Below are 12,017 nucleotides of genomic sequence, written 5' to 3' on the forward strand. Positions count from 1 at the left end.
ATGTATTGTAAAAGAAGCTACTAAATTCTTCAATGTCTACTTTTTCAGGCACAGATAAAGTTCAAGTTCAAGTCGATACATCTTTTAGGCCACAGATAGGTCTCGTAAGAATTGTCTACAATGACCAAAGAGAGACATACAATACAAATACTAATCAGCAACACTCAATTACACACTCAGACTAGATCAAGCATTACAGACTATTTCAGAACAATGACCTATCTGAAAATAATACGGGATTCTACAATTGCTTCAAAGCCCCTCTAGGGGTGGGTTGGGTGAGATTACCCCATTTTCAAGTAATGTACAACTAAAACATCATCTATTGAGTGGCATAACAACCCAAATGTATAGACTTGAAGAAATCCACCATACCAGTTCTTAGGGCAAACGCAGGGTTATATTGTGAGGTAAGTTGTCAAAAAGAGTTCCAGGAAAAAAATCAATTAATGTTGACAAAATAGCAAACAAGTTGTATCTTAAATGGCAAACAAGGAAGTATGAGCACTATATCAAATAAGGGAATTGTTTAGCACTTCTTGTCATAAGAGAGAAATCAGTTAGCAGAGTGGTAAATATAAGTCATCTAACAAAGATGGCCCTATATCAGAACAATATGGGAATAGACCCAAGCTTTGAGCACTATAAGCAGACATATCAAAGAGTGATGAAAAGCACAACAGACATTACATCATGTCATTTCATCTCAGAACAAAATCTTTCTAAAATGAATGACTCACATGTTTACATTGTGGTCCTGAGTTTATGGCCCTGAATCATGGAATAATTTGCGTGGGGAATCAGGGATTTGCATGCCATTCTGCATGCAAATCCCTTTTTGACGACTAATGGGGAATATTGCAGTCCCAAGACTTGCGTGGATTTCGTGCCGGCACGTCTTTGTGAGTGGCCGAGTGCCTTGCACGAGACACCACGCAGTGCATGGGCGTGGCTTGCGCAGAGAGCTTGGAAGGCGCAGGGACTCTGAAAATGGGGAAGAACACGAGAAATGTGGGCATTATGAAGGACAGCCTGCAGGCAGTCCCTCGCATGCCCACAATTTGCACAGAATTATATGCGTTCATAGATCCATCCGCACAACCTCTCAGCAGGGAAAAGGCCATGCAAAGTCCTCATTCTATCTGCCTCACCCGAAGGCGGGTTTACAGGCACTTGCACGTGGGATTCGACAGGTAAAGCTAAGATTGCATGTCATATATAGTGGTACGTGCACTCAATCGGGGCTCGGTTAGAACTTAGGTGAGCAGGTGCATTTTGCGCAGGTTCACATGCATATTTACCGTCAAATATTGACTTTTACATTAAGTGCTCAGCATGTTTATGGGGTGCTGCATGTGGTTCTGGGGGGGGGGGGCAAATGCCCCTGCCAGGGTGCTGGCTTGGTTGTGGGATTTTCAGGCAGTCTTGTCAGGGTGCATTGATTTTGCATCAGAGGAGCGCGCAAAGGTCCCTCTTCATGGCTGGTATGGCTTTGCATGTGGACGTGTCGTAGGCGTGCCTCTTGCAGCCTGCGCATTGGTTAGTTCTGCGTGGATATTTCCATGAATATACGGAGCGCGTAGATTTTTTTCTGTGCAACGGGCCTCGGCAGTGTCGTTCTCGGTGCGCTGCCTTTACTGGATAAATGTGCACATGTCCATGAATCCTACCCTATATCTCAATCAGATGGCAGAGATACAGGAGTCCACTATAGATGTTATTATTGTTGAATCAGAAAAAGGAACATTACAGTTTGCCTACTGCAGAGACTTTTTGATAAATGCCTTCCGTGGTACCTTCAAAGCATTTTTCTCTATGTGCATCATGTCCATGGTCAGCACCACTTTGTCATTAGTCCAGACTCTTAACCACAACTTTATGCATTCTAGTCTCAAGGAATCTTCTACTACATCCAACTCGTTAAAGACCGCAAAATGTGATGCTAATTGAGGCACACTCAAGATGTATTTCAAGAACTAGTTTTCCACTCCGGAGGATGGCTCAGGGGCAACGTGCTCACCTTGGAAGAAAGACCACACAAAGCAACATAGGTTTGTATCCCAGGGTCCGCGCTTAGAAACCTCTGGGTATTAAACACATTATAAATAACCTATCATATCATATCACTACAGATAAAGTTGTAGTGTTCCAATAGCCCAGTAGACAGCTTTTGGTTCGGCATAATATTTCCATAATATGATTGGAATCGGTTGGGCATTGCAAATACTAAACTATCTTTGTATACCCCCTATTTGCTGCGCCGTTTTGGATGCGTGTTTTAAAACGTGTGCAACACAATTGAAGCTAGAGGAAAATGTGATTCCCAAGTAATCAAAAGTTTCCGTGTGTGGGAGGCGTTTGCCTTTAACAGAAAACTGCTGATATTGACTCAGCAATGTTGCCCTTGCGGTAGAAATTTAGCAAATCTAAGGCATTCATGTAAACAGTGTAGGTATCCAATAGTTTCTGTAAAGCAAGGGGATCCTTACCAGTAACACTGTGTTATTCTCAGACACTAATAATGGGATATAAATCGTGTTCCATAAGGCAGGGCATCAGCGTTACAGCATCAATTCGGCATGTTGTTGTGCGCAGTAATGGGGTGCACAATGATGGCATGACATCATTAGGGGATATGTGTGATCACTGTGCATTTTATAAAGCACATTACGAGAATGTTGTATTTTTTTTTTACTGCATTCACCTCAAATATATGTGGTCGGAGTCAACACGCACCCCCCCCGTTCCCACCAGATTTATTATTACATTTACCCACCCCCCACATATATATGCAGTAACATGGGGCTATTGAAATTCGAAATTTTGTTATTCGCAGTAATGGGGTGCGCAATGATGGCATGATATCATGTGCATTTTTTTTACTGCACATGATGAAAATATGTATTCTTTTACCGCATTTCACTGCATATATATATGAGGGTGAGACCCCCAATACCGCCCAAATGTATTGTTAACTTTACCCAGGCCTCCACACATATATGCGTCAAAATAGTGCTGAAATTCAACATTTTGGTATGTGCAATGATGGGGTGTGCAGTGATGGCATGATGCCGTTAGGTATCAAACTTTCATACTTTCAGAAAATATTCTACAGTGAACTTCAGTTGTAATCTCTGCACCATTTTAGGAATTACTTTTACCTCTTGGATTTCCCTCTTTTCAGAAACAAGCTATTTTAGATGAGTCCATTTCTGTTTCTCTTCTGGTTCTCTTCGCCACTTTGTTCAGTGTAAAATGTTCAGAAAATACTTGATTGTTGTCAATCTTTGTCTTACTTAACTGAATTATTGTGCCATCACCAATCCCATGTTTTTGAGTTTTACATTCACTTTGTGTTACTCAGATCTTCAAATTCAGTGATAGTTGTAGGCTCAGATTGTTCCAAAGAGCAGCAGAATTTACTCATGAAGTTCTTGATTAGCACTTGCCTGGGTATTACGCCTTGGGCCTTCTTGAGTAATGCATTGCACTTGTCTATAATACACACAGTGTTTCTTTGAATTATTGGGGTACATACATTGATGTTTAAATCTGACAACATGGATTATTTATTATTACATGAATTTCCTTCGTTAAGCTTGCCCAGTAATATGATTTTAAATCAGGTATAGGTCGTCCCCATTAGGTCTATTCCTTACTAACCTATGTCCTGATATCTGATGGGTGTGCTGCAAACACAATACTCTGTTGAACAGGGATTGGGATTGCACAATCTACCAGCAAAACAATATTGGAAAGACTCTAAGGGCAGCCCCAGGAGCACACCTACACCCTTTTGGACTTTTCATGAACATCCAGGCTGACCTTATCCAACTCTATAAATGCAACCGCTACTATTATGCACTGGTGTTGGCACTGATGGACACTTTCTCAGGGCGAGTAGAAGCCTATACATGTCACAAAGCAGATGCTATGACAATGCAGGGACTTCCAACTAAAAACGTTATGTTCTGCTATAGTGTGCCAGTCAGCATAAATAGTGAGAGAAGCAAATATTCCAACTGCCAAGTGGTAAAGGAATAGTGTGTGGTACTCCAAATACAGCAGAAACCCCACTGCTTGCATTGCCACATCTCAGCAGCGACACATTCAAGATGAAATTGCCAATCTCTGTGATGTGACAGGTTTGAAGATGATGGATATGCTGCCCTTGGTGCTTCTTTTCAGAATAGGAAGTATAGGAGCATGGCCCACATGAGATTTTGATGGCCAGGCCCATGCACCTACTTTAATTACAGAAAACTAAAAGCACGTTTTCAAATATTCATTTAGTTGATGAGGAATTACTGACGTAATGTACATCGATTACATCTTCCATAAAGTGATTACACAGGTGTGTGTCTTGACACAAGGAGCTCGAAGAAACCTGCCACTCATTTGACCCTGATGAGTTTGTCTATGTCTAGGTGCACTAGAGAAAACTGAGCTGCACCCCAGGTGGAGGGAGTCTTACTAGGTGCTACTCAATTTCCATACCACTACTGAAAACACACTTCACGTGCAATGTTGCACCAAAGGATGGAGTGCAAACCAATGATATTTAGTCTTCTGATCAGACTTTGTCCAGTGATCTAGAATGATGGAAGAGATACAACGATTTTGGAGCGTTTGGTTAGGGAAATTATTTGAATTAATCTGAGCAATGTTATTACTACTGCAGAATGATGTGTTCTTGATGGCAGAAGTTTACCATCATGGCCTGGCAAGGGGTGGCTGCACTCTCATTGGAGCTTCACCGTGCGGTCTTGATTTGATATGGGGTTTTATTCCCTCTGTTTCACAATGCAAGAAGGGACAGGTTATTCTTTTTTTGCTATGCCCTTCCTAAATGGATTTTCGATGAACACTATTTCCACATTTCTCCATTCCATATGTAGGCCAAACCTTCAATCCACTAAGGCAGTCTATGAATTGTCTCCCATACATTGTAAAGTTCTAGCCTTCGAACCAGATGACAGGGGTATCATCCAAAAGTTCAGAGCCCTATCGGATCCTCACTGGTTCATGTCCTTATAATAATCTAAATGAATGAATGGGTGACAATAGCAAGAACTTGGTCGAAAACATATAATGTACAGATGCAATCTGGTATATTCTTCCTAAGCATTTCTAAATTGTACCATGATGTTTGCTTCCAGCAATACTCCTAAAATCATAGACATTTATGTTTCTAACTTCTCCACCCCAATATCTCTGCCTCCTATGCTTGATCACTTAGATACCCTCCTGGTTGGAGTGCCATGATCCCATACATAAACATAGACACACTTCTAGGCTGTCCTGCCCCTGGATCGACCTGGTCATGAAGCCATACTTTCTAGCAGAATGGACTTCTTAACTCGTATGATGAAACGCAGGAAATTGTCCCTTTGCCCCAAGGGAGAGCCCCCTGCTGGGAGGTTTGGGAGGTGAGCCCTCTCTGGACACACTCCCTACGAGTCGAGGCAAGTGGGACTTCACTGGGAGAGACTCCTCCTTTTGGGACAAGGACTCTTGTGTGAGGAACTCCCTAGAAAACATCTTCACAATACCGCTTTGGACATATCCTGTGAAAATCGGCATTCTGACAAAGCCAGTATATGTTTTGTCAAGCGGAAACTGTAAAGGTTTCTTTAAATGAAAAATGCCACTTTACTTATATGAGGAGTATGATATATGGAGGAGAAGAGAAGCTGCTGAAGACAGAGCGAGATATACCCTGATGTATGCTGGGGAATTCCCATGGCTATGTTTCCCATGGGAGGGGAGGAGACTGGAGACGAGAAAAAACCTTCAAGTTACAAATCATCTTGCAGGCTGGTACAGAAGAGTACCTGAACACAAAACATCCTATGAAAAGAGAAGACTGATGAACAGGATTAGAAGCACAGTGTCTTGCAATCGGGATACAGAGAGAAGCTAAGTCATCCTATCCTGGAAATCAGAGAGAGACTGGAAGTGGTGGTGTGAATATGAAAAGCTTGTGGAAGACCTTTGGTTCCAAAAACAATGCCAAAACTATTCTGCAACTGAAGACGCAGAAACCAACTGTATCATAATTACTGTATAACCCTCCTAGGGGACAGCACAGTGAAAGATGCCCCAAAGGAACAAAAGGGGCCAATTGAGAGAAAGAGAGAATGGACCTGAGCAAGTCAAAGCCATGGTGACAGTATCCCTAAGAGCAGCAGGTAACAGGGACAATGGGAAACCTGGTAGGGGGACAGAGAATTATTATGCAACAAATCATACTCACCCTAGTCAAGATAAGGAGATTACAATATTGAAAACCGTAAGAGTGAATGCAAATCGTTTCAAGACCACTCATACTCGTCCCAGTCAAGATACAAAGATTTTAACATTGAGCCGCAGAGAAGGGAATGAGAGTAATTAGGAGAACTCTCATACTGGTCTGAGCGAAGTTGAAAAGATTGTAAAATTGAAACACAGATGAGTGAATGAGAATCATTATGAGAACACTCCTACTCCCCCCTGTAAAGAAAGAACAATTGTAACATTGAAAAACATATGAGTGAATGAGAATTGTTATCAGAACACTCACACTCGTTTCAATAAAGATAAGGAGAACACAATATTAAAACCTGGAAGAGTGAATACGAATCGTTATGGGACCACTCGTACTCATCCCAGTCAAGATAAAGAGACTGTATCATTGAAACATTAAGAAGTAAATGAGAATTATTATGAGCATATTCATTGTCGTATTAATCAAGGCAAATAAAGTACATTCAAAGAAGAGAGCAAAGTAATAAGAGAAAAACCTGAGCCTAAGACTGTATGAGAATATATGTCCATAGACAGAAAGGGACCAAGGATTGTGAACTGTGTAAAGGGGAAAAATAATACCAAAGAAAAGAGTTATAAATATTGGATAACTTTACCATGGGAAGAGAGAAGAAACACTCTTTTTAGAAAGAACCAAGAGGAAAACAATAAACCCACCGAAAATATGAATCAAGAAGAAAGAAAACAAAAGCACAATAAGGCATTGAGCAAAGTGTGTGAACTGTTCAAAACAGTCACTAGAGACTATTTAAAAATCAGCTACTAAACAAGAAGTTTGTGAGAAGCAGAAGGGAATCATTCTCCTGCCCTTAAATATTATTTTAATGGTAGGGTCAGTTAGAGTTAGTTGGACAGATTCTGTTAAGACATTCACGGTTGACTGATGAGCAACTTAGCCATTGTTGTTAGTTAGAGTAATGAATGGTCTCAGGTGAACTATTGGGCCTTCTCTTCCATGTGCCAGTTAGGGAAAATATTATTCCTCCCTTGACCAGCCAATGAAATAAAAGGTCAGGAAACAGGAATGCTGTTCGGAACACACCAGCTGTTGACAGAGAAATAGCAAAGGTTACACGCAGCAAGTATACCGGAAAGCAAATTAAGCTAGTTTTGTACATGGTTACCTGTCTTTAGCGAGAGGAAACCAAGGAGGCTGGGAACCAGATACAAGGGAAAATCCAGTGCAGCAAGGAACCTCCCTGGTGGAACGAGGGCGCAGGCTAAGGGACAAATGCACCCTACTGGGCAGTACAAGGGTACAGGCTTTGGGGCAAGGCAGGGTAAAAGAGCCATGAAATCCAAATGTCAAGGTGCAGCAGTCCACGTTGAGGCAGAAACAAAAAGTACTGTTCCACAAGAATCAATGTCCAGGTAGAAGAAGATGCCACAACCAAAGAATGATCCAATGACGAAATCCAGGAAGGAAGCAAGGTCGGCAAGAGAGTAGTCAAAATCCAAGTCAAACAAACCAAAGGGTAATCTGATATAGCATATCCAAAAGCCAGGGAGAGTCCAGAAACCAGATAGTTCAACAAAAGGGTAACAAACTCAAGGGGAAATTCAAGAGAGAAAACCAGGAAACAGGCATATGGTCAATAATAACCAGGCGTTCCAGTAAGCGCAGTAGCGACAGAGGTGGCGAAAACATTTGAAAGGCACAGAACAAAAACAAGCAGCTACAATTTAAGGCATAACGCTGCAGAGGAACGGACATGTTCTACATGTCACGTGACCCCTGCAGCATGTCATGTGATCAACATCACGTACTGACCTGTAGGGTCCATATTTTGCCATGCTGGGTCGATAACAGAGCAACCTCCAGGGTTTATATACAAATGGGGAGAGTCTCCAGACAAAATTGGGGACGAGATGATAAACCCCGTCAGAATACTGCTGGAGGGAGTGGAGTCGTCGACACCTGGCCACGGCAATAGTTGCCAGAGGTGACGGGTATCGGCACGTTGTGCATGTCAGAGTTAGGGAAACCTCATAGCATAGGTACAGATAGGCATTTTTTTTTTTCTTTAATAAAGAGAAAAGTAAAATGACGTATGACAGTCTGCGTCGTTCTTCTGAACTGCCACAATAGCCTAATCTCCAAATGTGTTCTTATCTCATTTCACCTTGAGCTGAAACATTTAGACTACTGTTTACACATTCGCAATCAATGCCTTGTCCAATTCCCTATTCTGATCAGTCATCCCGTTAGAGCGAGTTTATGATTTTGACCATAAATAAATGGAAGAGTAGTTTTCCAGTCTGGAAAGTGTAGAGAGACTACTGGGCCAGCTGTTAGCAGTTTGACAAGATACCTAGGATAATAGCATCAATGCTAAAATACATTGTAAACAGGAGCTAAGAAACTAGATGACTATAAAGAATAATCATGATTAAGACAAAGTGGCACCTTTGGGGAAATGATCAGTTAAGCCTTAATTTACATAATCAAAAATCGTACCAAAGCACAGAGATTTAAGAAAAATGTGTGGGCACTACACACATTACAGATGTGAATTTTATTCAAACCACTGGAATATGATCAATATATAAGCTAAATCACTGACATTGTTGGTGCTACATCCTAACCCTTTTAATAATACCCAACACATGTCCAACAAACAAACTCAGGATAACCACATTCTGCTGCAGGTGGTGGAGAAATATGATTATATCTGTAGCTGGTGTTTAAATATAGTATATCAAATGGATTGCTTTCCAATTAATCTGTGGTCTTAACATAAGAGGCTGCAGTTCACAGCAATCTGACTGGTGCATGTGTTGCTTTATAGAAACGTATCTATGCTGTATGCTGGACTGTATTCAAGAATTTAGTGGATCTTTCATGGGTACCTTTGTGGATTGGAGCAGGGTAAGGTTTCATGCACTGATGGTGTCACAATACATGTGGTGTTGGGATCATCTCAGTTGTCACTTGAATACTGGTGCTAAGAGTAGTTGTTTCAATGTTGCCTTCTGTGAACAGGCATAGAGATGCTTATGAGCCTGGATACCTAGAAGCCTGCAAAATTGTAACGTATCAGATTCGTTTTACCGTACCATGATATAATTTAACAAAGTAATTGGGTGTTTGGTGATGTGTGGAAATTAGATTCCATCAACATAATTTCATAACTTATAAATAACTGGATAGGAGTGTTCTGCATGCAGTTTTATTTGTGTTTATAATTGTACAGATATTTGTTGTGTTTGAGACCACAGTGGAAGGTGTATTCAATATTCGAATGATCGTGGGTCTCTTTCTGATACAAACACAAGGCTACTGAAACAGAGGACATCTGAAGTCTATTTCATCCACCATTAAAGAGATACATTGTGTAAACCCCTGGGGAATATCCAACAGTCATAGTACTTAGGACAGAAACATGTAGGGTTGTGTATCAATACTATGTTGAGTATTGGAAAATAAATGTTTGATTCATCTTTCATGAGTCATTGAGTCATTGATGTATCTATATTCATTTGTGTAAACAATGTATAGGGACTGGTTTTGTTTTAGTTGTTATCTCCAATGTGTTGACCACACCTTCAAGCAATGCTTTGTAATTTACTTGAGATTGCATGTATATTTTTATTTTTGCCTTAGTATATACTGAAATGGATGCATGATTTTAATTATTTAACAATGGATTCCGTGAGGTTCGTGTATTTACTTTCTTGTGAATTAAAGGATGTGGCACAATCAGTAGTATTCTCGGCACAACCCCTCCAACAGAGCATTGAGTTTCTTGCATTGTCATTATTATTGGTGTTTAAATGTGACTATTTATACAGCAGGTGACGAACCATAACTTGTTTTTTAATTATATAGCTATATACTTACTTTATTCCATCACTTGGCGGCCCTTACAATCATTCTTTAATGACAATCCTTGTATACATAAATGATATACCTGTTGCATGTTGAACATAATCAAAAAGAAATATTGAATAGTTAACTCAATAACAATGCCTCTTGTATAGCACAACCTTTACTAAATTGAAACAATAGGATTTGTGTATGTTTTGAATGTTTGGAAATTGTATATTATAGGGTGGCGGTCGCTGCCCTATAGTTAAGGTTAAACAGAGTTACATAGGAAATCCAAAAAAAAAAAAATGAATTGCTAATACCTTTTGACTCGTGCAATGGATTTGGCAAAAAATTGCAAAAAAAACAGTTTGTCATGCTCCCCTCTCCACACACCCCAGACTGAAAGGTTTCGGAAAGATTCTTTGAAAAATAAAAACAAGTTGTTAAGAAAACAATAAAACACAGTTTCAGCCTAGTACCAATTCATTTTCCCATTTACAGAAAAGGTCAGTTTTTGCCGGACCACAGAGTCAAAACTGCTGGACATATTTGGAATTGACTCCAAAACTATTTAGGCACCAAGAATCGCCTCATTATTCCTTTGCGGTTTATGATTACTCCGTCCAGAACTTTTTTAGTATTTGACGGAAACGGGGATGACACCTATCCAAAATAGATAGCTGTATCTCAGATAAATTGCCAAAAAAATTGGTGTTTATAAAAGAAACTGAATGGTGAGTGCTTTGTCTGAAAGTTTCATGACTGTGGGCAAGGCACCAGGGAGGGCACACGTAAGGGCTAGTTTGCTGAGGGTTGCAGTGGGGCGAAGAGATCATTGTTGAAGATTCGGAAAACATCAGCCTGTAGTAGGAGGGAGATTGCACATGCTAGAGCCCTATATCAGATTAAGATTAAGAGAAGGAAACGGGAAATTGAAGGGGCAGTATGGGAGGACTTTCTGGACACAGACAAATGCAAGGACCACAGGGCTTTTTGGGAGTTTGTGAAGAGGGGTCCCTGTGGTTTTATGGCTGATGGGGCCAGTGGCACTAATGTGGAGGAAGCTGTCTGGTTGGAACACTTCGGGAGTCTGTTTAGTGGAGGGAATACAAGGGAAAATATTGGTCTAAGCCCCTCCCACTTGAAGTTTAGGCTTGAGGATGTGTCTAGAGCCATTAGTCAGCAGGCACATACTCGTGCCCCTAGCCCCAATGTGATCCCCTCTGATATGTTCAAGGATCCCCTGGATCTGTGGGTAGTGTTCAACACATGTAAGGAAATGGGTAGCTACCCCCTGTCCTGGAAAAAGACCATTATTTTCCCTGTTTTTAAAAAGGGGCATCATGCTAGCCCACTTTCCTATAGGCCTATTTTGCACTTGAACACCTCCTTCAAGATTTTTGGCAGAGTGTTAGTGGGTCACATAGAAAACTGGCTCTCAGAGGAGTCGGCCTTGTCTGATATTTATTTTGAATTTCGCCCCGGGATTGGGACAATGGAACAGAGCCTGAACCTATGCAAACGTTGTCTTTTGCAGGGGTGATGGGTTGTACCTGGTGTTTATGGACCTAAGCACAGCCTTTGACAAGGTAGATAGGAGGAAACTCTGGGCTGTGCTTGGGTCCATGGGTTGTCTAGGGGATGTCTTGAAAGTTTTGGTGGAGCTACATAGAAACAATGAGGCCTGCGTGCTCAGTGGCCTGGGGGGACATTGCATCGCTTGTTTTAGAGTTGGGTGCGGCATTTTGCAGGGCTGTGTTCTGGCCTCAATTTGCTTTTGTTTATATTTTAATGGGCTTCCAAAGTTCTTGCTTAACACATTGGCTAGTCTTCTGGTTTTGGGGGGCTGGGCCTATCCTGTGCTGGCTTATGTGGACGACACTGTATTAGCCAGGTACCC

This window comes from Ambystoma mexicanum, chromosome 1p (assembly GCF_040938575.1).
Source record: "Ambystoma mexicanum isolate Mex_15411 chromosome 1p, UKY_AmexF1_1, whole genome shotgun sequence".
Classification (NCBI taxonomy): Eukaryota; Metazoa; Chordata; class Amphibia; order Caudata; family Ambystomatidae; genus Ambystoma; species Ambystoma mexicanum.